The 27,366-nt window shown below is 39.5% G+C and overlaps 1 protein-coding gene across 2 annotated transcripts in view; it reads right to left on the bottom strand.

Annotated features, from left to right (window-relative positions):
• The window catches only part of cplx2b (complexin 2b), a 60,793-nt gene extending 46,311 nt beyond the window's left edge, over positions 1 to 14,482 (bottom strand). The window contains exon 1 of one of the 2 annotated variants that reach the window (XM_023285659.3): positions 14,366 to 14,482. The gene's annotated coding sequence lies outside the window, so the exon portion shown is untranslated. The remainder of the gene's footprint in view (positions 1 to 14,365) is intronic. The other variant, XM_035955246.2, reaches the window with a different exon arrangement.
• Between the last annotated feature and the right edge of the window lie 12,884 nt (positions 14,483 to 27,366).

The following is a 27,366-nucleotide window of genomic DNA, read 5'->3' as shown; positions in this document are numbered from 1 at the left end:
GAGGAGGATGGTAACGAACGGCCAGAGTTCAGCTGAGAAACAGAAACACCAAAGTGTGAAAGGAGGAATAAACCTGAGGCAGAACCACAACACCTGATACTGGGAGCACTGGTGCTGTTTTTTAGCTCACTAATGCTGCGCCTGAATGTGTAAAACCTGCATCCCTGGGGGTGTTTTTGCAGCCAAAACCCACATAAATAAGGGGAATTTAACTTGTTCCTAAATTAGACAAAGAAAACAGCAAGCTCATCCTGTTACACTGACCTTTCGGCTACCAAAAGTCCATTAAAACATCCGAGTGGTCGTTAAAAGGCAATAAATGTCAAAATATTTTACCGTGAGTCACCTAATGGGAAAAAAAAAGTGAACGATATCACAGGTGCGAGACCCATAATGAGCCACAGCAGCGCCTATGATTCAGACGGGTTTCAGGATGAGTCATCAGTTCAGAGCTGACCGGCGAAACGCTTCATCAGCTGCAGAGTAAACCCCGGCAGGTAGGTGGAGGGATAAACAGAGGAGGAGACAGGAAGATGTGTAGCTGTCACGGTTCAGACATGACGAACAAAGTGCATGACACAGTGTACAGATACTTGGAAGGCACTGCAATACCCTAATGGTAAAAATTATACTACGACGAATGAAGTCATTTTACAACTATTCTGTATTAGCGTGAACCTAATCCATTCCTTTGCTGTCTCACAGGTGTTCTAAAAGAAGAGCTCAATTTCTGGCAGGACACTAGGGATGGAAATTTTAACCAGTTTTGTAAACTGATGATCAGCTGTGTTATCGATAAATAATGGAATAATCGATGACACTAACTTTTCCAGTGTTCCTTCATTCAAGCGGTGTCTATTTATGAACACTGTCCTTGATCCTGACCTGTTGTAAACAGAGAAGCTCCAACTGGAGGTCATTAAGCATCTCAGACGTCTTTGTCATGGTGCTCGTTGCTAGCTAAACCCCTACAAGGCTCTCTGCTTGCCAACACTTACTAACAATTGTCCCAAGTCTACCGCCGACTGGGGCTGTTCGGCATTAAAACACAAGCAGGTCAGGTACTACCATGAATCTACATGATGTTTTTTAACATGTGCGTAGAGAATGAAGGTTTTCATTAGCTAATAGCTTGGATGCAGAAACAAACCAAGCACATACACTACCATTCAAACGCTTGGTATCACCCAGACAATTTCATGTTTCCCATGAAAACTCCCACTTTTATCCATGTGCTAACATAACTGTACAAGGGTTTTCTAATCATCAATGATCCTTTCAGCACCATTAGCTAACACAATGTAGCATTAGAACACAGGAGTGATGGTTGCTGGAAATGGATCCAATCCGGCTCGCGTTACGACTTTGCAAAATGTAAAAATTTTTTCAAAGAAGACATCAACTGCAATTTTTCAAAAATATTTTACATTTGTCCTTTGCCTTTGCAGATACACTGATCTGTAAGTTCTAATGTGCATGTGTAAATGATAAATTGAGGCATTATATTGTTGAAATTGTATTTATTTTTCTGAAGAGTATTTGTGGTTGTTCATTAATCTCTTGTAAAAAGATATTTGAACATTTTCAGAATGTACATTTTTTGCACTAAAACAAAGGGAAAAACTTGGAGTTGTGGTTATTTATTGGTTATTATACTGTTATTCTACTGGTCACTTGAGATCACAAGTGACGAGGAGTCTTATGGATGAACAGAACTTGGCGCTTGTTTCCTCGTCTTCAGACCCTCAAAGGAATCAGCAGAAACAGAAAAGTCCAGGAAAGTAACTGGTAAAGTCTCTGGACCGATGAGATGAAAATAAACCGCCATCAGACGGGGAACATATTTAACTGCCAAATACTTTTGCTCCGTAGTGTCTTTACTGGGCAGCTCCTCCTCGTCCATTTACACTTCTAATTACCTTCTGTCACAACCGTGGAGCTTCATCCACAGCAGTGTAACTCTGTGGCCCGTGGGCTGAATATGAGCTGTTGACTCACTCTGCTGCAGTAAGTGAGAGTTTTAAGGCTAAACTCTCTGCTGCACTCAAAGCACACTCATGTCTGATTGCTGTTTGTACTCCAGCATGTGTTTGTGTTTGCTCTTCTGAGGACCACATAGAGATTTTGGCATTTAGAATGAAAACATTTAGTCTCATTTGTCTGTTTATTTCTTTTTGAGTGTAATTTGGAGTTATTTGGATTTAAGTTGGAAGAAAGATTGAATTAAAAGTAAATAAAAAAATGCTCACAGGTGCAGATGTTTTCTTTTTATTTTACATTCTTCAGTTTGTTTGCCTGAAACCATCGCACTTTTACATATTTATTAAGTTTTACATTTGTCATAATGTTTTAATTGTACTAAAAACATATTTTTATAGAATTTTTTAGGGAATGTCTTTGAAATGTCATTGTATTGCTGTTTTGTGCTGCAAAAAACTGACAATAAAGTTTCTAATTGAATCTAATGGTTCCTTTAGTTTGCCATTGGTTGATCCCATGACAAGTTCATAAAAATGTACATAGAGAAAATGGAATGTCCCTCAAACACTACACTGATGAAACCAAGGTAGATGAAAACAAAGTCTGCTACATTAGTATACAACAACAGTATATAGTTAAGATATACACAGTGCTGTGAAAAAGTAATCCCCCCCCTAAACCTAATAACCGGTTGGTCTCTTGGCAGCAACAACTGCAGTTACATGTTTGTTCCAGCTTGTGATCAGTCTTTTCCATCACCATGGAGGAATTCTGTTCCACTCTTCTCTGCAGAAAAGTTTAAATTCGGTCAGATTAGACGGTTTTCGGTAATGAACTGTTCTTTTAAGGTCTTGTCACAGCATCTCAGTTGGATTCAAGTCCAGACTTTGACTCGGTCACTCCAGAATCTTGATTTTGTTGTTTTTTGAGCCAGTGTTGGTGGTTGGTCCACTCCTGGGAAGGTTCTCCACTGTTCCATGTTTCTCCATTTGTGGATAATGTCTCTGACTGTGGTTCTCTGGAGTCCCAGAGCCTCAGCAATGGCTTTGGAACCCTCCAGACTGATAAATGTCAATGACTTTGTTCCTCATCTGTTCTTGAATCTCTTTAGAACGTGGCATCATGTGCTGCTTTTTGAGACCCTTTAGCTGCTTCACAATGAAGACAGGTTCTATTTAGTGATGTTTAGATCCAACAAGCCTGGCAGTGATCATATGTGAGTGTGGATGGTGAAACTGAACCCAACTGAAAATTTAATTTGGTCATTTGGTAGATAAGGAGGTAATTACATTTTCACATAGGGCATGATGGGCTGGACAGTATTTTTCCTTCAATGAATGAAATCATCATCTAAAACCTGCATTTTGTGTTTTCTTGGGTTATCTTTGTCTCATATTAAAATTAGTTTGATGATCTGAAACAGTTATGTGTGACAAATATGCAAAAATAGAAGATTTCTGTAGGGGGCAAATACATTTTCACAGTACTATTCTTATTGTTAATAAGTGTAAATGACATATTATTGGTCTTAGCTCCTCAAATGTGGAAATTGGATTTATTTCCTCCATTATGCATAACTATGGATCGAACATTTTCAAATTCTAAAGATGGCCAGCAGAGCTGCAAAACGGCGCACAGGAAAAACCATTTCAACATCAGTGAAAGGATGGTGAAGGTTTGTGAGCTGCATGTTCAGCAGGAGGAATGAAGTGAATGAAAGTTAAAGTAATTATTTCCCATCAATGCAGCTGTGAAGCCTCAGAGTCTCCTGAAAAGGCGTCCTGGTTCCAGCTGCTGAATGAAGGGATTTAACGTGGCACAAGTAGTAAATAAAGATCAAGGTCTGCGTGTTGAACTTCTAACCCTGCATGGATGCGCTCGTTGTGTTTACAAGTCACATGACGGCGTCCCGGAGGTCGTGTTGAGTCGGTATCCGCCCCTCTCCTGCTGTTCCAGACCCACTGGGCTGCAGCAGGAAGATAAGGCGTCGGCTGAGCCTCCTCAGAACGCCGTGCGAAGCCACGCCGTTTTATCTGCATAGCATTTAAAACAGAATTAAACCCTCCATCCGGCCGCTATCGGCCCCTCTGACAACATCGCCGCTGCTCTGTGATGGGTTTTGGATTAGGTGACTTCTGTGTGTACAGGTCACACCGCGGTTATTTCATAAATGCCATCAAGCTGAAACAGCAGCAAGGAAGTCTGAAGCTTTCTGAGCGACCAACTTGAGAAGGGATTAAGGAAATCTGAATGCCATTTTTCACAAACAGCAAGGCTACTACTGCTATGTTGACATATTATATACAGTCACAGGTTTACTGCTTTAAGATGGTTATGTTTAACAGTCAGCATAAGCAAAAAGAGTCCATGAATCAGCATTTAATGCTAGTTTAGAAGCTGTGACTGGGGAATAAAAAATGAAAAAGTACTTTGACACCTCATGTGATGCATTATAGAAGCTTTTTATAATATGTGATAATTGATTTTAAATATATATATACAGTACTGTTCAAAAGTTTGGGGTCACTTAGAAATGTCCTTCTTTTTGAAAGAAAAGTATATTTTTCAATAAAAATAACATTAAATGAATGATAAATCCAGTGTAGACATTGTTAATGTGGTAAATGACTATTGTAGCTGGAAACAGCTGATTTTTAATGGAATATCTCCATAGAGGTACAGAGGAACATTTCCAGCAACCATCACTCCTGTGTTCTAATGCTACATTGTGTTAGCTAATGGTGTTAGCTACCAATCTACCAAGGGAGCAACCAGTAATATGGTTTAGGGGGACAATTACTTCTTCACATTGGTGATGCAAAAATAGACGATTTCTGTAAGGGGGCGATTACTTTTTCACAGTGCTGTATGTAGGGGTGGATCAGTTTTTAATTCACAAGGTTTTTCCAGCATTTTTGAGCTTTATAAGTCCATAAGTACAGGATTGAACTTTTCAGGGCTGAAAAATATATATGTGCAACCAGATCTGTTTTATACATCACAATCTGAAGCCGAAATCTTGTTTTTGTTCATCATTTCCTCTGTAACCAACTCTGAGGATCAATATCGTTGGAGATATTGTAGTTTCAATAACAGAACTGCAGCGGTTTAATAACTAGTCATAGAAACAAGAATTGGTATCCTGGATGTGTTTTCTGTTTCTGATAATTGACTGGAGGAAACTTTGAAAATGACATTTTGGGTGAACTTCGAAGGCTCATATCAGTGTGTGGGATGGAATTAAAACAAAGACAACACCATTGTTTACAATCTGACGACAGAAACAAGAACTGAACACACACACGACTGTTCATGGTGCAAGTAGAAAAAAATCAAAATATTAGTGGGTAAAAATAGCATAAAACAAGGAAAGGAGGCTGATAAGCCGAGTTTAAGGCTCATATCAGGAGATGTGGTAGGTAGTTGGTCAGAACTAGTTGTAGATAATGAAAAACTCTCGTTTTAATGCCAGAATCATCTAGAGACAGGATTTCTTGTAGAATTTGTAAGACTCAGACTGAACACTCCAACTGGTTTGATTTAATTTGTCCAAACTATCATAGAAAATACATGAACACTGATGTCGTCACTCCATTTCCTGCAAAGACCTGAAGCAAACAGACATCTTGATAGATAGATAGATTGTCAACATATTTGGTGTTTTGTTAACCAGAGCAACTTTTATCAGAAAATCGACTAAAACGCTCTTGAACTCAGAGGCTGATTCTTCAATGAGTATTTCCTGAGCGACTCCCCTCGTCCCTGCTGCCTTCATGTCATAATTTGTGGATAATAGATGAGATATTAAATTTTTCATACCGTCATGCGCAGACTGCAAAGCAGAGAGGAAAGAAAAAAACACAGTAAACCTGCCTGCAGACGCAGACGCCATCCTTTTCTGCTTTCAGGGTTTAAACTTTTCGTCACCCACTAGAGAGTGAGAGTAACAAGAGGTCTCACAGCATGGAAACTGTGAGATTCTCTCTAAATAAAGAACTGTAAGTGAAGGTATTTCAGCGCGCAGTCGGTTATAAATAATGCATCTTCTATGAATTCCCTCTGACGTACAGTCGATCCTGCAGAGAGGCTCCTGCAGGCTGATGAAACACAAACACAGCCGGATATGATCTGCATATATATATATATATATCAGTGTGATTCGTAGTGAGGCTTTGGGTCAATATTTACTGTGTAACTGATTTAAAACATAATGAAGCATGAAGACATGAGAAACCATGCAAACATTTCTGTTGCCTTACACAAAACTTAATACAGCACATCTACACACAACAGAAACTTGATCTGTTTACATCCTCGTCTCCTATCTGCTCGGTGAAAACACTGCCTGCAGTTCAGCCGAACAGTCACAGAATTTTTGTCATGTCATCGTTTCTCACAGCCGAGTCACTCATAGCTTCTTTACTGAGCGGAGGAACACAGAATATTTGGTTCTTTAAAAAAAAAAACCAGAAAAATGCAAATGGACTCCTGTTAAGAGAATTAAAACATTTTGATGTAATATCATGATTTTACGCTCTGATTTCTTCCAACTGCAGTGTTTGTCACATGTGATTAGCTTAAGGATAATGAGACAAATGAACATTACAAGAATCTTTCAGTTTTTGTAATTTTTTTTTTACTCTCATACACTATGTAATTTGGGCTTTTTTTTTTTTTTTTTTAATATAAAAAAGATGCATGTTTTTTTTTAATCCAGCCAGCAAGTTTTGGGGTTCAGGTAGTTGAAATTACTTTAGATGGAAATTGGCTTGACTAGCAACAGTTTCTTCCATTTACACTAAGCTAATATGGTTATTATTTTACCATTTCACCTCAATTTCCTGGGACTCATCTGGCATCAGCAACTGGCAAAGATACCACCTAACTACTAGTTTAGGTGGCATCTTTGCAACTATAATAAATAACTTTGCATCTACAGCAAGTGTCCGGCATTAAAACTACTTTAGAGATAAATTGGCTTGACTAGCAGCAGTTTTATCCTTTATGATACTAACCTACAGCGGTTATTAGATCAACTGAATTTCCTGGGACTTATCTGGCTCCAGTAACTGCCACCTAAACTACTAAATCAACTCCTGGACACCGATCTTCCTCTCAGCACACAGCTCATACAGGACGACTAACTATCACTAATGGCGTATCAGCAGCTCGTATGCTCAGAGGTGTGTTTGTGGCAGCAGACAGAATGCCAACACACCGGGCGAGTCTTTCAACGCCGCCGTCACTCAAACCTCTCATCGCTCAGGAGCACAAAGCCCACGATGCCCCGGCTTTATTCATCTGTTTAGCGCTGCCAGATTCTCTATTATGAGAGCTGAAAAGTGGTGCATGATAATAGAAAGTCTTTCACAGTCGCAGGAGACGGCTGCAGATAGCGCTCGTCCTCCTGCTTTGGTTTTTTGATACGACATTCGAGATCAAAAGTAGAGACTGGCTTTCAGCTCATTTTATGCTATTTATGGGCACACTGAGTTAGCCTTTTACTACAAAACACCATTTAAATTCAGAAATGCTTTTCCGGGTTTTCAAAGCAGCCGGTGTTGGTTACAGCAGCTCTTTTTATCAGGCTTATTGTTGTTTTGCAGAATCAAGAAAACAGCAAAAAAAAATATGTGTCCACAACTAAAGATAAGTGAATCATACACAACCTTTACTTGTTTCACTCATGAGCCAAAACAGTTTCAGATAGTTTTACATCTAATCATCATAGTTTTACATCTAATCCAGGAGTCACAGAAGAACCCAGAGGAACATCTAAAGATCTGCAGACCTCACTGGCCTCAGTTAAGGTCCGTCTACATGATTCCACAATAAGGAAGACTCTGGAAGGAAATGGATCCATGGGAGAGTTGGAAGGATCAAACCACTACTGACCAAAAAGAACATAAAAGTTCATCTGGTATTTATTTATAATTCAGATCTGTATTAAAACACAGTAAAAGGTGATCGTGGAAGGGAAGGGATGGGCCGGATTACTGTGTATGAAGTTAAGAGTAGTAGTTCATAAGAAAATGTATAAAATCTGCTCTGTACTTAATGTAATTAAAATCTAGTACCAAGTTTTATTTGTAATATTCTGGCAACAACATAACAAACAAGTGAAAAAATGGGACAGTTTTACCCCGAAGTCCTTCACATTCTAAACTCTTTGAGCACAGAAAGCTCTTATATGTATTTCAGTGTTCAGATCACTGGTTTTCCTTTTCTAACGGCCTGCAGGGATGATAAAGGGCACTTGACTGGAAGCTCACCTCACTTCCACAGTGTTGCTGCTGCCGTTGTTGTGACTGCTGACTAAGAATGATCGTTGGGAGCGTGAGCAGTCGCATGTACTTAAGAGAGATGTTGAGGATTAAAATCAACCGGTCAGGAGACTCTGAGATGTTCTTGGTTCTTCTGGGTTTACTGGAAAAACTATGCAGCTATAGATCTTTTTTTAGCACAGCAAGAATCCAACAATCACATGTTAAAACAGCTGACCATCATTCAGTTACAACAATAGCAGAGCTGGAACAATTAGTTCACAAACAAAGAATTAAAACTGGTTCCAGCGTCTCTTGTTTGTCTTTCATAAACACGCCTTTGTTTCAAGCCACTGCAGCCTTTTTTCTGGATAAACCGAGACCATCATCTTCAAATTACCTCAGCTAAGAGACACCAGCACGTCAATGTAAACAGTTTAATAATGCTGCACTCACTAGAAGCTGTAGCGTCCATGTTGGTTGGTCAAAATGCTCTCATTCAAACAAATTCTCACTGGTTATACAACCTTATATAAAGAGAAGCTTCACATCTCAACAACAACTAACGTCTAAAAAGAGCAGCTCGTTAGGCTGTGTTGTGATCTTCAATAGTTCTTGTGCAGCAATCTTCAGTTAACAGAGTTCTATTTTTACTAATCATATGACTCATAAGTCTCATTTCAAAAAGAAATAACCGCTTGAAATAGTTTCATATGCTGTAATTACTCGCTTTTGCTTGATATGGAGTTTATTTAGGGTAATAAGGCTAACAGGTAACATTTATGTAGTTCATCTATTGTATTTCTCTATGACCAGTCGATTGGTACAAGATTTCTGTCGATTTCCTTTGGTTGACAACATCGAAGTTCTGTTTTTTTTTTTTAGTTTTCTCTCATGTTTCAGTTCATTGCAACAATCGTTTTTTCTCTGTGTCCATATACATAATTATCACTTAATGACGTCAGCCATTTTTGCTCCAGTTGTGGGTCAGTTGCAGTCAGCGCTACAGTTTCTGATCAACACACGCTGAGTCATTTATAATTATGCACAACACCAAACATGCACAAATTAGCATCAATTAGCCACGTACAGAAAACATGCAATTAGCTTAATGCTAACTTAACACTGAAAAGACCATAGACAGGCTAGCGCATTAGCATCACTCCCGCTTTAAGTCTCTCACACGAGCTATGAACTTTTTCAAAAGACCAGCACAGGTAAATTTAACATAAAATGTAAGTACTAAACATGAATGAGGAATAAACAACAACAGTTTGCTTCTGGACTTTCTTCAGTGGAAACTAAACCTACATGGATGAAAAGGTGCAGCACAGGCAACATAAATCTCTTGGCTCTCACGGCACGATGATTTTTTTAACCATGTGAATGTGTTATCTTTTTAAATGTGCTGCACTGCTTTTTCTGCTTTTTTTCTGCCTTTTCTGGTTTCTTTTTTGGCTGCTCCAGGGACTTCAGATAGAAACCAGCGAGTATAATCTGGTACAGAGCATCTTTATCCTGTGCATCATGTTCTTCTGTACATGGTCCCTGTCAAATAAACTAATTAAATAATCTGACAGTGCACACGATGCATTCGTCGCTCCTTTAAAACTCCATCTGATGCTCTGCCTGGAGCTGCTAGTGTGATTACTGCTCCTGCTAAAGTGTCGGTGAGCCGTATGGGATATCAAACCACAATGCCTTCATGAACTATAATTGATATGTTATCGATGCACCGCAGCAGATCCACTTAAATGCAACTGTGTCGACTGCACACACAACGTCTCTGTGTGTAGTTGGTGTTAGATTTATTATAAATACAGGAAGAATCAGAAGAACCGCAGCACAGTCATGACTACAGCCACACCTACAAGTACTGGGCTAAGGCTGGACCCAGTGGGAAACTTTACATGCCTATGTAGATTCTCATTCATCCAGGTTGTGGTAATCGTAGGAGCTTCAGTAGAAAGCTACTGCACTTCTCTTGGAGGTTCTTGAAGATGTTTCACCTTCATCCACGAGGCTTCTTCAGTTCTAACTGACTAATGAGGAGTTAGAGAATATATAGTCCCTCCAGCTCACATGACTAATGGCCCATTAATGACCAGGACTCAGCCTCAAGGTGTGGAATGTTGTGAAACCAGAAGGTCCACCAACAACAACAGCGATCCTGGTGATGGAGCTGCCAGTTTACAAAGGATGTGATCTGAGAAGACTCAAGATGTTAACGATGGAGAAACCTTTGAACGTTAAAGAATTTTACAACAAAATTCCCCACTCCTCTCTCCTTCTGGATCTCTAAAGAAAACATAAACTGCATTCCCTATAAATGTATTTGCTGCTTCATCCATCCATTTCCTAAGGTTTGGAGTCTATCCCAGGTGACTCAGGGTGAAGGCGGGGCTCACCTGAACAGGAAACCAGTCTATCACAGGGCAACACATAGATACAACCAAACAGAGTCACATTTACACCTACGGACAACTTAGAATCACCAATTAGACAAACTCCATCCATCATACTTCTGGCAAATGCAGACCAGCCAGAGCCTGAAGACTCTACAGTTTCTCAGTAAAGTACAGTGACGATGCACAGAGACAACAGGATCAGACAAAAGCTGCACGCCGGCAGATACAAAGCTGGTTCAAACTTCATTTGAGACGGTACCACATTAAGTTGAACATCAGTGGTACAAGAAATAAAGCGAGTGCAGAGCAAACCCAGCAGCTTTCTGCATTTCAGACTGGGCCGAAGCGACAATAATCGATAACAACTCCACAGATGCTGCTCTAACAACCGACGTCTGGGGCTGCTGATAGCTACCTGACAGTTTCTCTGCTCTTTACTGGACATTGTGTTTGTATTATTTTAGAATATAATAGAATAAAAAGCCTTCATTGCCATTATACAAAGTGCAACTAAATTTAAAGAGCCGCTCCCTAAGTGCACCAACAATACACACTATAAAACATTCTAAAACTCTATAAAAACACAACTGTAGCAGCAGTAATATATATATTAATTATGAGTGGTAGTTGAATATTATGAGGTAGTTATGTGCACAGAAAGTGACAAAGGTGAGAGAGTATTGGTGTTTCATGGTCTGAATGTGAAGCTGAAACCTGCTCATGTAAATACAAGTACAGTATAGTTGAAGCACAGTTCATTGTTGCATCTCAGTGGATTTTTTTTTACTTTATGTCTTTTATTTGAGAGAATGTATTTATTTATTTTGTACATTTTGCATCTCAGTCTGTCCTTTTGACAAGTGGTAGTTTTTTTTCTTCTTCTTAAAGAATAAAGAATGAGTTTAATGTCATATAAGTCTTGTTTTCCTGCACTGAAAATCGTGACTTTTGAGTGCCACTGCAGGTTTAATTATAAACATGGGTGTAGATTTCATTTATGGACGACAGGAGATGCATTAAATGGGGGTCTGCTGGTCCTTCTCCATGAGATTTTGAACATCAAACTGAAAATTTCCTGCATTGTGGGGGATTTTTACGTTTTTTATGTGCCGATTTGTGCCTTTTCTGCATCGATTCATGATGGAAATGTTTTAATATTTCATGTAATGGTGCGTAAACGTTGTGTGATTGTATATAAATCTCAATGTTCACAGCACAGATGGAGATTCTGATGCATATTCTGCTCAGGCATTCATGGCGTAGCACTCATAGTGAAAAAAGAAGCGTTAACACCTCACCAACTCTCACACCTCCACACTCATGACCTGATTTTAAAGTAGTTGTAACTGTTTCAGAGGGCTGTTGTTGGATCGAGACGCTGCTGCTGCAGACGATCCATCACCTCGCTGACAGATCAGCGATTGATTTGTAGCCTCGCTCCTTCATTCATTCCCAGGTCTAGATGTCTAATTTGCACCAACAGGACGTCTGTTTTCTGGTGTTCAACGTTAAACTTCAGTGAAGCTGCTGGAGACATCTGGACAGGCCAGAGCAGCAACACAAAGAAGTAACGTGAACCTCAAACCAAAACATCAGAGCTTTAAGACGTACTTTAATGTGTTTATCTTCAGTAACATGACTCCTCGAGCTGTTTGGTTACATTTCATAGCTCAACAATCAACAGAAAATCAAAAAGCAGCTGTTCTGATAACTGCAAAAGAAACTAAACTGATTATTTTTGCAGCTTCCAGCCTCTATTTTAACATTTGTTTTTGTATTAAACTAAGATCGTAATCTTCCCATAGCATCGACTAAAGAGCTTCCAGGATCTCCACAAAAACACTGTATTATTTCTGTGTGTTATTTATCGAAGTAAGCAAAAATTTGCTGCTTCACATGAAGTTTTTACTCCAGAAGAAAAGATCTGAACAAGTCAAGAGCAAAAAGACACCATGACTGTTTTAAACACACAGATTCAGACTTCCAGGGTTTCATACACTCAAAATATAAAACTCAAGTCAAGCGATTCTGGTAGAATTTACTTGGGTTGGATCATTTAATTATTTATGTAATTTTTTATTTCTGTTAAATTAGTTGGCTGATTAAATGAAGCTGCGCCGAAGCCTTAGAAATAAGTTGAATGAACCCTAATATTTATGTTTTAGCAAAATGATTTAAACTAGACATGTTTTAGAGTTCCATCTGAGCCATTTTAGGGCAGAAACGTATTTAAGCATGTTACTTTTATGCAGACAAATTATGTTTTGATGGGGTTTAAAAATAAAATGTCATATTTTCTGCTGATTTTGAGTAAAACATTTAAAATAAAATGTGTAATTTTCAGGATTTCTTTTTAGTTTTGCATATGTTTTTCTGTATATAAAACATACAGATATTAATAAAACTATAAAAAGAGACTGAATTTGTACGGCTAATGTAAAATAACATTAGAAAACAGAGAAAGATAAAGTTACAGTAAAAACTCATATTACACTGGATGTGATTTGACATGTAAAAAATTACATGTAGATGTGAAGAGTAGTTTTAAATAAATTTTTATCATTTTTTGGATAAATATGATGAAAATCTGGCAGCAAAGGTGCCAGGAATATACGTTAAGAAGCTGTTGATTACTGCAATGTACAAAACTAGTGAAAAAACTGCAAATATCTGTAATATAATGGCCTTTTTTTAAAATCAGATTACAGTTTAGTTTTACAGTCACACATTATGAAAAAACAAATTATGATTTGTTAAAACAAAAAGAAATAAAATGTATTTATCCAACATTTTTTCTATGATTTTTTTTTACAGTGTATTTGACTAAATTATGCATTATTTTGTGGGAGGATTTTCCTTGAACTGTGCAGTGAAGCTATTTTACATGTTGCTGCTGCTCAGTTTACTCTGGTTTTCTACATCATGCAAACGTGCACACACACGCACACGCACACACACACACACACACACACACACACACACACGCACACGTACTGATTTCAGACAGTATTTCCTTGATGCACAAACAACGCCTTCCACTATGACAGCCCCTCTCAGCTCCCGGGTGCATTACATAAAGCTAATCAATGCTCTGGCTGCTATAAATAATTCACACTCTCCAGCATCCATCACCAGCAGGGAGGCTGAGGCTGCTGCTGCTGCTGGTGATGGTGATGGTGATGGTGGTGGTGGTGCTGGTGGTGGTGGTGGTGATGGTGGTGACGGCACTGCGGAGGACCAGACCCAGCCAGGCCTTCCTCCTCCAGCCTCCCCATCACTGTAGAGCTCCCTCAGCTTCCTCCTCCTTCCTCCTCATTCACACCTACAGAGGCGAGACATGGCGGTGCAACAGGGAGCAGATTCACCTGGACGCACGGAGGGAGGAGGAGGAAGAGGAGGATGATAAGGGGAGGAAGGGGGAGCACCATCCGCAGCACGCGTGTTTATGTTCAGCACCAATTTAGACCCGAGATCCTGCAGGTGAAGCTGCTGCTGCTGCTACCTGCAGGATCCTGGATCCATCCGCAGCAGTTCACGCCTTAAACAGAAAAAAAAACCCTGTGCGCACCCTCTCCATCTCCATGTTCACCACGAGCTGCAGCACGGCTTCAACAGTCCTCACACAAACAAGCAAATAGGCGAATAAACAGACAAACACCAGCCGAGCCGCTGCTGTCTGATTGCGGCTGCAAAGGTGCGTTTGGTTTTACTGACCTGCTGCGTCTGGAGAGAGCGAGGCGGCGACAGGGATCCCGAGCAGTCTGCAGCCAAACCTCTGAGTGCTGCCTGAACTATACCTCCCTCCCTCTCTCCCCTCTCTCTCCCTCTCCCTCTCTCTCCCTCTCCACCTCCCCCTCCTGCGCTCTGCTCCCTCCCAGCGCCGTTCAATCCTGCAAGACTGGACGCAGGGCAAGAAACCCCCAAGAGCCTCCAATCAGCGATTCATCGATCAGTCCAAACACTTCTTCTAATTAGACTATGCAGGTTATTTTACAGTCTGCAGGATGATGGTGAGATGTTGCACATATTGTGAAAAAAATTAGTTTAATTGTATTTTATTTATTTATTTTACAGGTTTTTGCTAATTTACACGGAAAAATCAGAGAAAAGGAAATATTAATCTACATGGTAACCTAATAATTAACCTTTTACATTACTTGACGATGAAATTACACTGTTTTTGCTGTATTTTATTTTTAAAAATGTTTTTACAGGTACAGGTACAGGAGTAAAGTATACATAATAGTATTTTTTTTACTGCTATTTTACAAATTTTCCCTATTTTGTGAAATAACATTAATAAAATCTCAGGAAAAAGTATTAATTCACATGTTAACCTTAACAATCAAAATAATATCAACATCAAATATAAATAATAAATAAATATTAATTCATCTTTTACAACATTTGACCATGAAATTACACTGTTTATGCTTAATAAAAAAATTAATAAAACATTTTTTTTGCCATTAGACGCTTCTAAATCTTTTTTGTGTGTGTGTGTGTGTATGTGTGTGTGGGGGGTGGCAATGTATACTGTAAAAAAAAAATTAAAACATCTGTAAAACTAAAGTGATAATCTGGCAGTAAGGGGGCCAGGAAAACTCCATTAAAACAATGGAACACAGTAACTTTCACTATAAGAAAATGATAAAAAATGACAGCAAATATGAGTAAAATCAGTCATATTTGGCTAATTTAGTCACTTTAAAGCTACTTCCTGTTAAGCAGTAGTTGGTTATGGGGCATTATGAACCTGTCAGAGCCTCATGAGAGTTGTAGTTGTTGTCACATACAGCAGCAGAGACTTTAAAGTTTAATAAAAGCATCATAAAATAGTTCAGAATTTCTCTTCTGAGAGATTGTGAGGAGCAGATGGTGCTGCGTTCAGGTGTCATCAGCTTTCAGAGCAGCCGGCTGTAGCTGGAGGCTGCTGATGTGAAGTCTGCTGGAACAACTAATGCACTTATTGTTAAAGTGTCATTACTGGCCTCATTTATCTCTGAGCAAACAGACGCTGTGCAAACATACGGGACAGGTGCTGCCTGCTGCAAGCACGACAGCAACACGGCTGAACGACGACAAACGCACAAAAGTCACTCTGAGAGCAGCAAAGGGTTTAACATGGGGTGAAAATACAGCATTCACAGATGGAAACTGACTCAGATGTGAGAGTATTATTTTAAAATTCATGTACAGTACTTTAATCTATGTGCAAAATTGTAATTTATTTTATTTATTATGTTTTTGCAGTACATCCCATCTCCACTTAGAGTTTAAATTCCACTGCTTTTCACCTGTAATGTTTCATCCTGTTCATGGACCACCTTTAACATGGCTGAAGCTATTTTTATGTCTATATATTGTACATCTTCCTTAGTGTATCCAGATTTTTTTTAGATTGTTGTATTTATTTGGTCCTTAGATTTAGATTTTATATTAATTACTTACTAACCTTGTTACTCTCTTGTCTAACTTTTCGTGAGTACTGTAAGTTTCAAAACAAGCTCACTTGGCAAGAAAGCTTTTTCTTTTTCTGATTCTGAAAATTAAATATCAGAATATGCTTTAAGATGGAATACAACCCATGTACTGCACTTATTTACAACCTAAAACTCATGGCTGCCATAAACGTCTAAACTGATTTCTGTCGAAGTAAATCAGAACCAAACACAAAAACATATTTATACGATTTCTGAATCACCAACTCAATACATATCAGGTTCCCATGGCAACATGATGCATCCAGTGTGTGATGCTGTAACTACATGGTTTCATTCAGTGGTTTAGTGACGTACAGCTCAACATGTTTACAGATAAAACATTTCCCTCAGCTGAGAATCTGGATCACTCAGAAATAATCATCAGGAAATGATTTGGTTAAAGGGAGACGCTTCTTACAGCTGATTTAAAACTGAAACTCTGAACAGAACCAGGTTAGCTCCACAGCATCAGTTACCATGGAGATCCAGCTCTGCAGCATCAGTTACCATGGAGATCCAGCTCCGCAGCATCAGTTACCATGGTGATCTAGCTCCGCAGCATCAGTTACCATGGAGATCTTGCTCCACAGCATCAGTTGTTATGGAGATCTAGCTCAGCAGCATCAGTTACCATGGAGATCTCGCTCTACAAAATCAGTTACTATGAAGATCTAGCTCCACAGCATCAGTTGTTATGGAGATCTAGCTCAGCAGCATCAGTTACTATGGAGATCTAGCTCCACAGCATCAGTTATTATGGAGCTCTAGCTCCACAGCATCAGTTACCATGGAGATCTAGCTCAGCAGCATCAGTTACTATGGAGATCTAGCTCCACAGCATCAGTTATTATGGAGCTCTAGCTCCACAGCATCAGTTACTATGGAGATCTAGCTCCAAAGCATCAGTTACCATGGAGATCTAGCAGGTTTTCAAACAGAATCACCTTCTTGATACTGAAAACTCTGACTTTAACCTCAACATACCTGCTGACCCACTCATCTCCCTTCATAGTTCAGCCCCCTGTTTCTGTCTGATCCAATAATTCAGGCAAGTTTTGCTCAGAATCTAATCACTAGCATTTAACAAAGTGTTTTAGGATGGATGTTTCCTTTAGTACAACCTTCTACTTGTGCGTTAGTCATTAGATCCATATTTGGATCAGAAAGTAACTAAACCTCCGTCCCTCTGAGGTTTTCACCCAGCAGCGATAAGATTCACTGTTTCTATCCTCTGAGGCCACAAATCTTAGTTCCCCCTCCTGTGGGGTTGGACAGAGGTTACCTACACAGCACCACCAGCTGCTGAAATATGCAGGCAGGTCTGATTATTGGCCGGATTAAAAGGCTCAAGGCTGCCGCTGTGTGAGATCATGTCTGCTTCATCGCTCACTCTACCGTTATTTCCTCGCTCTTTCACTGTGTGCATATTGAAAAGTTAATATTTTATTACACTCATTACTGCTGCGGTGCCTGAAGTCAGCATGTGTGTGATTTAGATCCAGTAACCGCTCTGTTTCTGTCTGTTGGTCAGTCCACCACTATGTCATTAATTATCGGATGAATTATTGTTCTATTATAGTGAAAAAAACAAGCTGGTTTGTTTGTATTTCTATAAACCAACTGCAACCATCTTGGGTGGTGATAAGCAACGATGCAGTTCCACCAGTAAAAAAGCAGCCCTGTCACCCAAAACTTACAATTTCTATTCAGTTCAGATAACTGAACGCAACGCCTCGTTATTGTTTATTTTATACAAGAATAAATCCTCAGAACAATACAGAGGCAACACAGAAGTATAAATCAAGCTTTAGTCTTTCAGTAATGACAGAAATTAAAGATATTTGATGAGAAAACACGGAAACACTGAACTAATCTGGTTTGCAGCAGCGAGTTTACAGCACATCAGTTTCCCAACATAAATAAATGAATAAATCCATTATGATGACGATATTTGACAGGTTTTCATCCACTACTCCCCTCCATCCAGACACCAGGGAAAGTGGAGGACAGTACAGTCTGTCATCTCCCATAATGCAGTGCTGCTCTGTAATAGTGTTCAGGCTGCTATAAAACAGAGTGTGCTCACACCTGCCTGCACAAATCAAACGCCAGGATATTAGCATTTATCATGATTATATTTATCATTTAACAGATGCACAATCAGGCCCTTCTGTGTTCTGTGCATTCTGTGGCCATGATCCAAACCTGGCTACCAAAGTTTACTAGTTATTCACCGGACACAGTAAAAATACTTAACGTTTTACTTTAATAAAGTTCGGGCTGTGAAATAAAACAACATGTAATAAAGTTTAATGGAGAAATGAGCCACTGAAGCACATTTTGAGGAAATTTAATCTGCAATAGAATGCAGCGTGAGATTAGCTCGTTATTATTTGATGAATCAGTGTTTAATTCTGACGGGTGCAGGGAGGCGATCACACTACAGCTGCTACAGAGGAGGTAGACTTCTGGCCTGGCAGTCCCACGTGTTTGAAGTTTAGTTTTAAGGCTAGTCAAGGCAAGTTTATTTGTACAGCACAATTCATACACAATCCAACTCAAAGGGCTTTGCAATGGCAAAGAAATAGATTCAGAAAAATGACTGATAGGTGGACATACATTAAAATCATAGAAATAAAACTTAAAAGTGCATTAAAAGACAAGAAAACAAAGTGAGCATCCAAGAGAAAGCTGCAGTAAACAATCTGGTTTTCAGGCCTGATTTAAAAGAGCCGACAGTTTGAGCAGACCTCATGTGTTCAGGAAGTTTGTTCCACAGGTGAGGAGCATCATAGCTGAATGCTGCTTCACTATTTTTGGTTCTGGTTCTGGAAACACACAGTAAACCTGTCCCTGATGACCTGAGGACTCTGGATGCTTCATATGGAGATAATAAGTCCAGGATGTAGTTTGGTCCAAGACCATTCAGTGCTTTGTGGACCAGGAGTAAGATTTAGAACTCCATCCTTTGACTAACAGGAAGCCGAGGATAAGCACGGATTAAAGGAAAACACAAAGGCTTATGAGAAGATGAGCTGCTAAGAAACATTCCTCATTGAATCTCACTTTCCAAGTTAAAGGATGCCATTTTTCTTCTTTTCCTTAGTACTATTCCATACTTAACATTTTCAATGTATTTTCATGATTGTGCATATTGTAAACTGCATGTTATACTCGGATGAAGGCAGAATCCATCCATCCATTATCTCATGGGGCTGGAGTCTATCCCAGCTGACTTAGGGTGAAGGCAGGGTTCACCTGGACAGGTAACAGCCTATCACAGGGCTACACATACAGAAAAACAATCACACACACCTATGGACAATTTAGAATCACCAAATAACCTCAACATGTTTTAGGAGTGTGGGAGGAAGCCAGAGAACCCAGAGAAAATCCACACATGCACAGAAGAACATGCAATCTCTGCAGAAAGATGATGGGAAGGCTGGGACATGAACCAGGGATCTTCTAGCTGCTAGGCTAAAGCGCTAACCACCACGCCACTGTACAGCCTGTAATTATTTCAGTTCAATTTTATTTATATAGCACAAATTCACAACTTATGTCGTCACGGTGGGACGTCCTCTGTCAAACCAGGACTCCGTCTGTGCTGGTCGCCTTCAGAGAAAGGCTGGCAGCACAGATTCACCCCACCCTGGTAACAAACTGTTTGGGATCTTCTAGCTGCAAGGCGACGCTGCTAACCACCGAGCCACTGTGCAGCCCTGAAGGCAGAATCATGTTCTGCAAAAACAAAATTAATTTCTCCCTACATCAGAGGACACGCTCTCAAATAATGGCACATGATAACCAACTCAGTGGGCTGAGAAGAGCCGCAGCGAACAGTGAAGCGAACCTTGTGCTGCATGTTTGAAATTCAACACGCATGAGGCGACTGGAGGCCGTTCCACGACAAAAAACAGACGTGGGGGTGTAATTGCATTAGGCCAAGATGCCTTTAAATAGCAGCGTCCTGCCAGCACAAAAAATAAATAAATAAATAGAAAAACTAATTAATGTGATTTGGGTCTGTGAGCGTCACCCTCAGGAAGACGTTCTTACATGTTGGACTTACAAACAAACACATGCAGATCGCTGGAGCTGCAGCTTCGTGGGCAGAAGAACTCAAATAATGCTGAATAAACTCTTCTCAAATTGTAATAAAACCTCATATTACAGCCAAATCTACGTTCCAGCTGAAGGGTTCACTTACTCTAGCAAAACTGCACCAGTTTAATCTCACGAAAACATTTTAGAACAGAGCTCAAATGTCTTTGGCAGCTCTGAAAATGCCTCCTGAACTGAAAAAATAAACAAAACTTCGACTCACTGCTTCATACTTCAAGGGTCTGCAGATGAAATTTGGCATGACTGCAGTAAAAATACTTAACTTAGTGTACAAAAAAAGTCAGCTGATTCACATTTTATTTATTGTTGCTATAAGCACATTTACAAGAGCCGGATTGAGGACATCTAGGAGAAAAAAAAAGCTGATTTCATTGCAGCCACTGTTTGCTAGAAATAAAGTTATTCTTAGGGACCAGCAGCAGCAGGTTCATGGACCAGATGTCGCCTTAAAACGCATTAAGTTTGATCACAGTGAATAACTCATATAAAGAAAATACCATACGTGTTCTCAGCTTTGTTCCTGCTCCAGAAGACACGTTATCATGTTTTCACGTTGCAAAATCATCAGCGTTAAAGCAAACAGTGTTTCAGTCCACACCCATCACACAGTTAACACGTTTAGATTCGACCTGCTGCTCCCTGACGTCAGGAGAAACGTTTCTGCAGCAAACCAAGTCCAGTAAAATCCTCTCCTATTTAAACAGTAACTACCTGTTTTTCCTCAGCAACATGGTATTAAGAGCTACTGCCAATCCGTCCTTATCAAAAGTTCATGTGCAACCAGGAGCTTAGTCAAGTTTATAGGTTGTTGAGAAAAAAACTTTATTTTAGGGTCACAGGGGGGCTTTCGTCTATCTATGCTGACTTTGGGTTCACCTGGACAGGTAACCAGTCAATCATAGGACCACATGGAGACCAAACACACTCACAGTCACACCTACAGACAATTTAGAATCATCAGTTAAACCTCAGCATGTCTTTGGACTGTGGGAGGAAGCCAAAACACTCAGTAAACTCCATGCAAGCACAGGGAGAACATGAAAACTCCACACAGAAAGACCTTAAACTCCACAAAGAAAGACCTTAAACTCCACATAGAATGACCTTAAACTCCACATAGAATGACCTTAAAATCTACACAGAAAGACCTTAAACTCCACACAGAAAGACCTTAAACTCCACACAGAAAGAGCTTAAACTCCACACAGAAAGACCTTAAACTCCACAAAGAAAGACCTTAAACTCCACAAAGAAAGACCTTAAACTCCACACAGAAAGACCTTAAACTCCACATAGAAAGAACTTAAACTCCACACAGAAAGACCTTAAACTCCACATAGAAAGACCTTAAACTCCATACAAAAAGACCTTAAACTCCACACAGAAAGACCTTGAACTCCACACAGAAAGACCTTGAACTCCACACAGAAAGACCTTGAACTCCACACAGAAAGACCTTAAACTCCACACAGAAAGACCTTAAACTCCACACAGAAAGACCTTAAACTCCACACAGAAAGACCTTGAACTCCACACAGAAAGACCTTGAACTCCACACAGAAAGACCTTAAACTCCACACAGAAAGACCTTAAACTCCACACAGAAAGACCTTAAACTCACAACAGAAAGACCTTAAACTCCACACAGAAACGTCCAAAGATCTTCGAGCTGTGAGGCGACTGTTCCACCCGTACCTGCTATTCTAATTAGCACAAGGCTAATCTGCAGTTGCGTATCTGAACAAAGATGGAACAGAGCAGAGTTTCAGACTAACTTTTCCACTGGTTGAAAACCGCACAGGGGATTGTGGGAAGTCCTCTTCCAGACCTGGATGTAATATACATGGGCCGGGTCCAGAGGAAGGCCTGACGTATCGCTGCTGACCCCAGCCATCTGGGAAATGGTCTGTTTGTTCCGTTTAACAGTAGGGCTGGACCCACATATCCAAATTTTCTTTCATTGTGGTGGTATCCGAATATTAATTTTGAGAAAATGGAAGGGGAACGGGAATGCTCACTGAGATAATTGGCTGGTGGCAGCTTTATGCCCACAACCTACATCTTACATGCGGTGAGTCAGAAATCTGCTGCATAGAATCAGGTTGCAAACGTCACCAGCACAACTTAGCAGCTCCTATTTCTGCCATATCTTAGCATCACTTTCGTACAGGAAGTGGAAATGTGTCATTCATCATGTATAGAATCTAATACACTCTCCCCTCTGTCTGCCAAGTTCGTTCTTTCTTCTCTTGTCCCCCCGTATCTGTCTTTTATAATGACCTCATTCTTACAACACCTTTCTTTTTTCATCGCTCATTTATTCTTTCCTTTTATTCCTATTCTATTCCTAGCTCTTGTCCCTCCTTTGTCTCTCTTCTCCCTCATTTTAATCCTCTCTTTTATTCTCCCGCTGCAGTAAATCAGTCATATAGTAATAAAACTCTCACTGAAACACACTGATGGATTGAATCTCAGTCTGTGAGCTTCACAGCAGATTCTCAATTTTCACAAACCGCATTCAGCTAAACTTAGAGGAGTCACTGGCATTCTGGGTGAGGAAGAGAAAACAAGCTGAAACAAGACAAAGAAGTCGTCACAATCCGCACTGAAACCCTGAACTTTTCTCGACTTAAGAAGCGTCTGTGTTTGTTTTCACTGTTTTCGGTTGGTTTCCTCCTCCTCTTCCTCTGCTGTGCTGCGTTACAGCCCTGATTAGTCCATTAGTCACAGAGGGGAGTCCAGTTTATCATCGGAGAACAAGCCATCGCTCCTGCTTCGCTAAACGATCCATCACGTTGTCAGTCGCCTCGATTGTTGGGAATAGTTCAGAGACGGAAACGTAAGATTAATTGCCACATCTCTTTCTCATCGCGGGAGCAAAACAGGAGAAAGTGGAAGGGCAGCGGTGGCAGGAAGCATCTTGTAAATCTGGTTGTTTATGAGGAGAAACATTACGAAGAGGCATCAGCTGAAAGTGGGGAATCCTGGGATGTTCAAGAATGGTTTGATGAAACATGTAAACATTTCATCAAGGACTCTACATCAACCAAGATCAACAATTAGCAATCAAATAATTTTATCAAAAGTAGTACAGTAAGCAATCATGTATATATGTCAGACATATTTGTACTAGTGGTAGGACACATTTTTGAAAATGTATCTAATTAATTAGAGGGTTTGTAGTTAATTAATTGTAATTAATTGCATTTTTAAAAACTAAATAGCAATGTTTGACACAATAAGCAGTTTATCAATTCAAATAAATTTTAGCTGACAACTGAATCAATGAGAATAGACATATATGTGAACTTAAACAACAAAAAAGTTCATTTTTATCTATATTTATCTGCATTTTTCATCTGTCTACTACATCCACAGATTAGTGCAAACTCAAAGCCCAATTATAGCAATTATATTCAACATTTTAAGACTTTTTTGTAAACTCATGCACTTTCAATGTCTTGAAAACATTTCAAGTAAATTTCAGGGAACCCTGACCACTAAAAATTAAAGTCCCAGCCCTGATTTTTACTTGTTTTAATTCATCATAACCTTGTTAGGTAAAAGTTTGTTACGTAGAAACTCTGTATTTGGAAAGTTGGTCGCAATAATACCTGGTATACTGATGCCAGCAATAAATCCCTATTTTAATGTAGTTCATGCCCAATTATTTGTGGAAATTCCCCAGTTCACTGCTTCTTTATGCGATATCGGTGTCCATGCTGTTAACCATAGGGATGGTTTTTCCTGGATATTCCAGGAGATGCTGATGCATGGTATAATATGGGTATATTTTGTGAATATCTGTCATTAACAGAGGAAATAATGTTGTAAACAATGATTTATAATGATCATTGTACAATAGCCATGATGATGCATTGAAGAAGAAATGTTTCACCTGATATTACATGTACAAAATAACTCTAATTCAGCATTGATGTGATTGCTTATGGTACCACTTAATGCTACACCATGAAACACACTTGGAAAACCATGATTTTTCTTTCAGCCTAAAGACAATATTATATAACTCTTCCAGTTGTGGACACCATTGGAGTGGTTTCACCATCATACCTGCTCAATGCATGTTCAAATATTGGCCATAAATGCAAAAGACATCCCCTTTTTTGTCATAAATTGACAAAATTGAACTAAAAAAGTCCTTACAAACATTTTAAACTACGGTGACAGTACTCTGTTCTGATTATTCAAGTACATCTCGTTCAGTTTAATGTTGTCTGGTTTCGTCTGGAGCTGAAACAGGCCCAGACGTTGCAGAGTAAATGAACAGCAATGACAGATTTACTGTCCGTACGTTGCATGCTGCTTTTCCTGCTTTTTTGGCTCGTGTGTGTGCATGTGTGTGTCCTCGTTCTTCTTGTCTTTATCCGGAGCTTTTGGTTGAGCCATTCAAGCGTCGCCGCTGTCAGCAGTTCGCCAACTCTCCAGAAAGAAAAGTCCTGACTCCTGCACTTCCAGTTAAAGCGGTAATCTGCCTCCTTGCTGCTTATTCCCCCGAGGTCGAAACTGCCAAATTAGAAACCCGAATGCCTCCCATTGTCGTCTGTGATAAACTCTGAACCTGCAGCTGGAGCCTTTATTCATCCAAGGATGGTTTGCTGAGCACGCATGCAGCTTTTCAGGCTGCCGGGAGGAAATATTACCATTTCTTTCCATGTCTCGTCTCTGCCTCTGTTTATTTCAGCTCTTGTTGCATCACATTCACACTATGTAGGGCAGTTATAACTGGAAGCAGCACAAATTCCTGTTAATTCCCACCTACACTGGAGCCATTATTGATCAGTTTTATGCCTTATAGTTCAGAAAACATATCCAAAAGTCTGAAACGTGAACAATCTTTCACAGTCATGTAAATAAGAACGTTTGAGGATTTAAGAGGTAGCGTCTCCGTTGAAGGCTTTAACTCCTTAGCATTCGGCAAGAACATCATTTCAAAACGTTTGTAAAGGAGCAGTTCTTTCCAAGTTCCTAAATTACAGCTTAGATTGGCTCCAGATCCACCGCAACTCTACAGAGGATAAAGCAGTGTATAGAAAATGGATGGATTTCATAAATGCTTCTCTTAAGGCTTCCACACACTCCCAGTGGAATCTATTTGGAGTTTAGTGAAAACATAAACCACATTTTGTTTGCCATCAAATATTGCTCAAAGGCAATTAATAGTTTATAAGATACATAATCTGTGATAACTGGAGGGACATTTACTTAAATATATAGAGTATTGATGATGGTTGTATGTCCAGATTAGAGATGTCCCGATTACATTTTATTTTGCCCCCAATCCAGTTACAGTCGTTTAAGATTTAGTATCTGCCAATACCAAATTCCAACACAATACTATGCTTCTAGATAACGTAACAGTGTATATATGGTAGATAATTCCACTTGCTGTAATTTGGTTTTCATTTAATTTATTGTTGTTGGCTCTATAGCGCCCTCTATGGAGCTACAGTGTACAACTGGCATTAGTATATCTGCACTATGAACTACTTGGATGTTCATTGGAGTGTGATGACATACATTTTGTGTTTTTATTTGTTTAAATATGTTTAAGGGTAGTTTGAGACGCTACACAAGCTAGCTAGCTATCTAGCAAGCATTAGCCTAAATGAACATGCTGCTCTTTTACAGTGTAGTGTCCATGAGACGCCTGACCCTGCTGATTAGAGTGTTTTCTTTATATTTATCAGATGACACAATAAAGGGCGCAGAGAAGACTTTTCAGCCTTCCGACTTCTTTATAAATAAACACAAACCAGAGTTGGCGGGTTTTGAACCAGCAAGTAACTGAGCAGGGTTACAATATTCAAACACATTAAAGTTACTAAAATCACTCCAGTGTACGTGATTGACAATTGCACAGCTCTGCAATAGAAATAAATATACAAGATATAAGAAAAAAAATTGCATTTCTGCATCCAAACTGTTCCTTAATGTTACATATGTTAGTTCTACCATGACAGAGACTTTTGTGACGGTTAATGACTTCCAGAAATAGAGCTGTCATTGTGGCTGAAATCATGCTTCCATTGACTAAAACAACAATATCGGCACGAGACACACAGTAGGTCCAGAATAAACTACTTAAACTGATTCATTGCTTTAGCCATGAACGTACCAGACTGGATTAATGAAATGAGAACTAAATGGAAGACATTTATAAATGAAAAAAGCCTGAAATTAAAACCTCAAATACCATTTTCAGCCTAATTCAGTACCAATCTCACTTGAGAAAGTCGATCTCTTTAATCTGAAGACAACAATTAAATCCTGGAGCAGTAACTGCCCTACTAGTCTGCTCAGATCAGGTTTCACCTTCATGTGTTGTCGGTCTTCAATGAGACAATCAATTATGGAGGCAGCAGTTAGATTAGATTAAGAAGACGATGAAATGCACCAACCAATATTGCTTCATTTGTTTTAATGGTCCGATGTGACTCACATGAGAATTCAATCTGATGAGTGCTGAAAGTCACATGGAACAGGGAATAGAAACTCTGCAGACAGTGTTTGAAATGTTGTTTTTCAGGCACTGACAGGGCAGTAAGAAGAAGTTAACGCAATGTTGGAATATCAACATCAGATTGTCATAATCAAAAGAACTAATTTATTACTCACCACCAATTGTATTAAAGATGATTAATGTTATATGTGTTTTCATAAGAAACAATTGTGACATTAGGTAACCAAACTGGCATTTAACGGGTTAAATTTGTTGGTTTTGATCAGGATCGTTGTTGGTTAAAAAGCGACTCAGTCAAAGTTAAAACAATGTTAATATATAATATTTTCATTGCAGTATTTTTGATGAGCATATTTTTATCATTCAGGAAATCTGTGTAACTTTCTCAAACTGCCTCTGAGGGTTAAATGAGAAATGAGCTCTGCTGTGAAAAGGTTAAACACTCCGCATCTCTCTCCTCTTGCTGGAGTGAACCCTCCTCTTCTTCCTGTTCTAAAACGCAGCAGCTCCACTCTGTCCACACATTTCCTGGTTCCTCCCCTTCAGATCTGCACTGTGAAGATGGGTGGAGCCAACATGTGGTGACGTGGAAGATCTGACAGGCCTCGTTCACTGCAGGA

This window comes from Amphiprion ocellaris, chromosome 13 (assembly GCF_022539595.1).
Source record: "Amphiprion ocellaris isolate individual 3 ecotype Okinawa chromosome 13, ASM2253959v1, whole genome shotgun sequence".
In the NCBI taxonomy this organism is placed as follows: domain Eukaryota; kingdom Metazoa; phylum Chordata; class Actinopteri; family Pomacentridae; genus Amphiprion; species Amphiprion ocellaris.
This window is presented reverse-complemented; position numbering and strand designations above follow the sequence as displayed.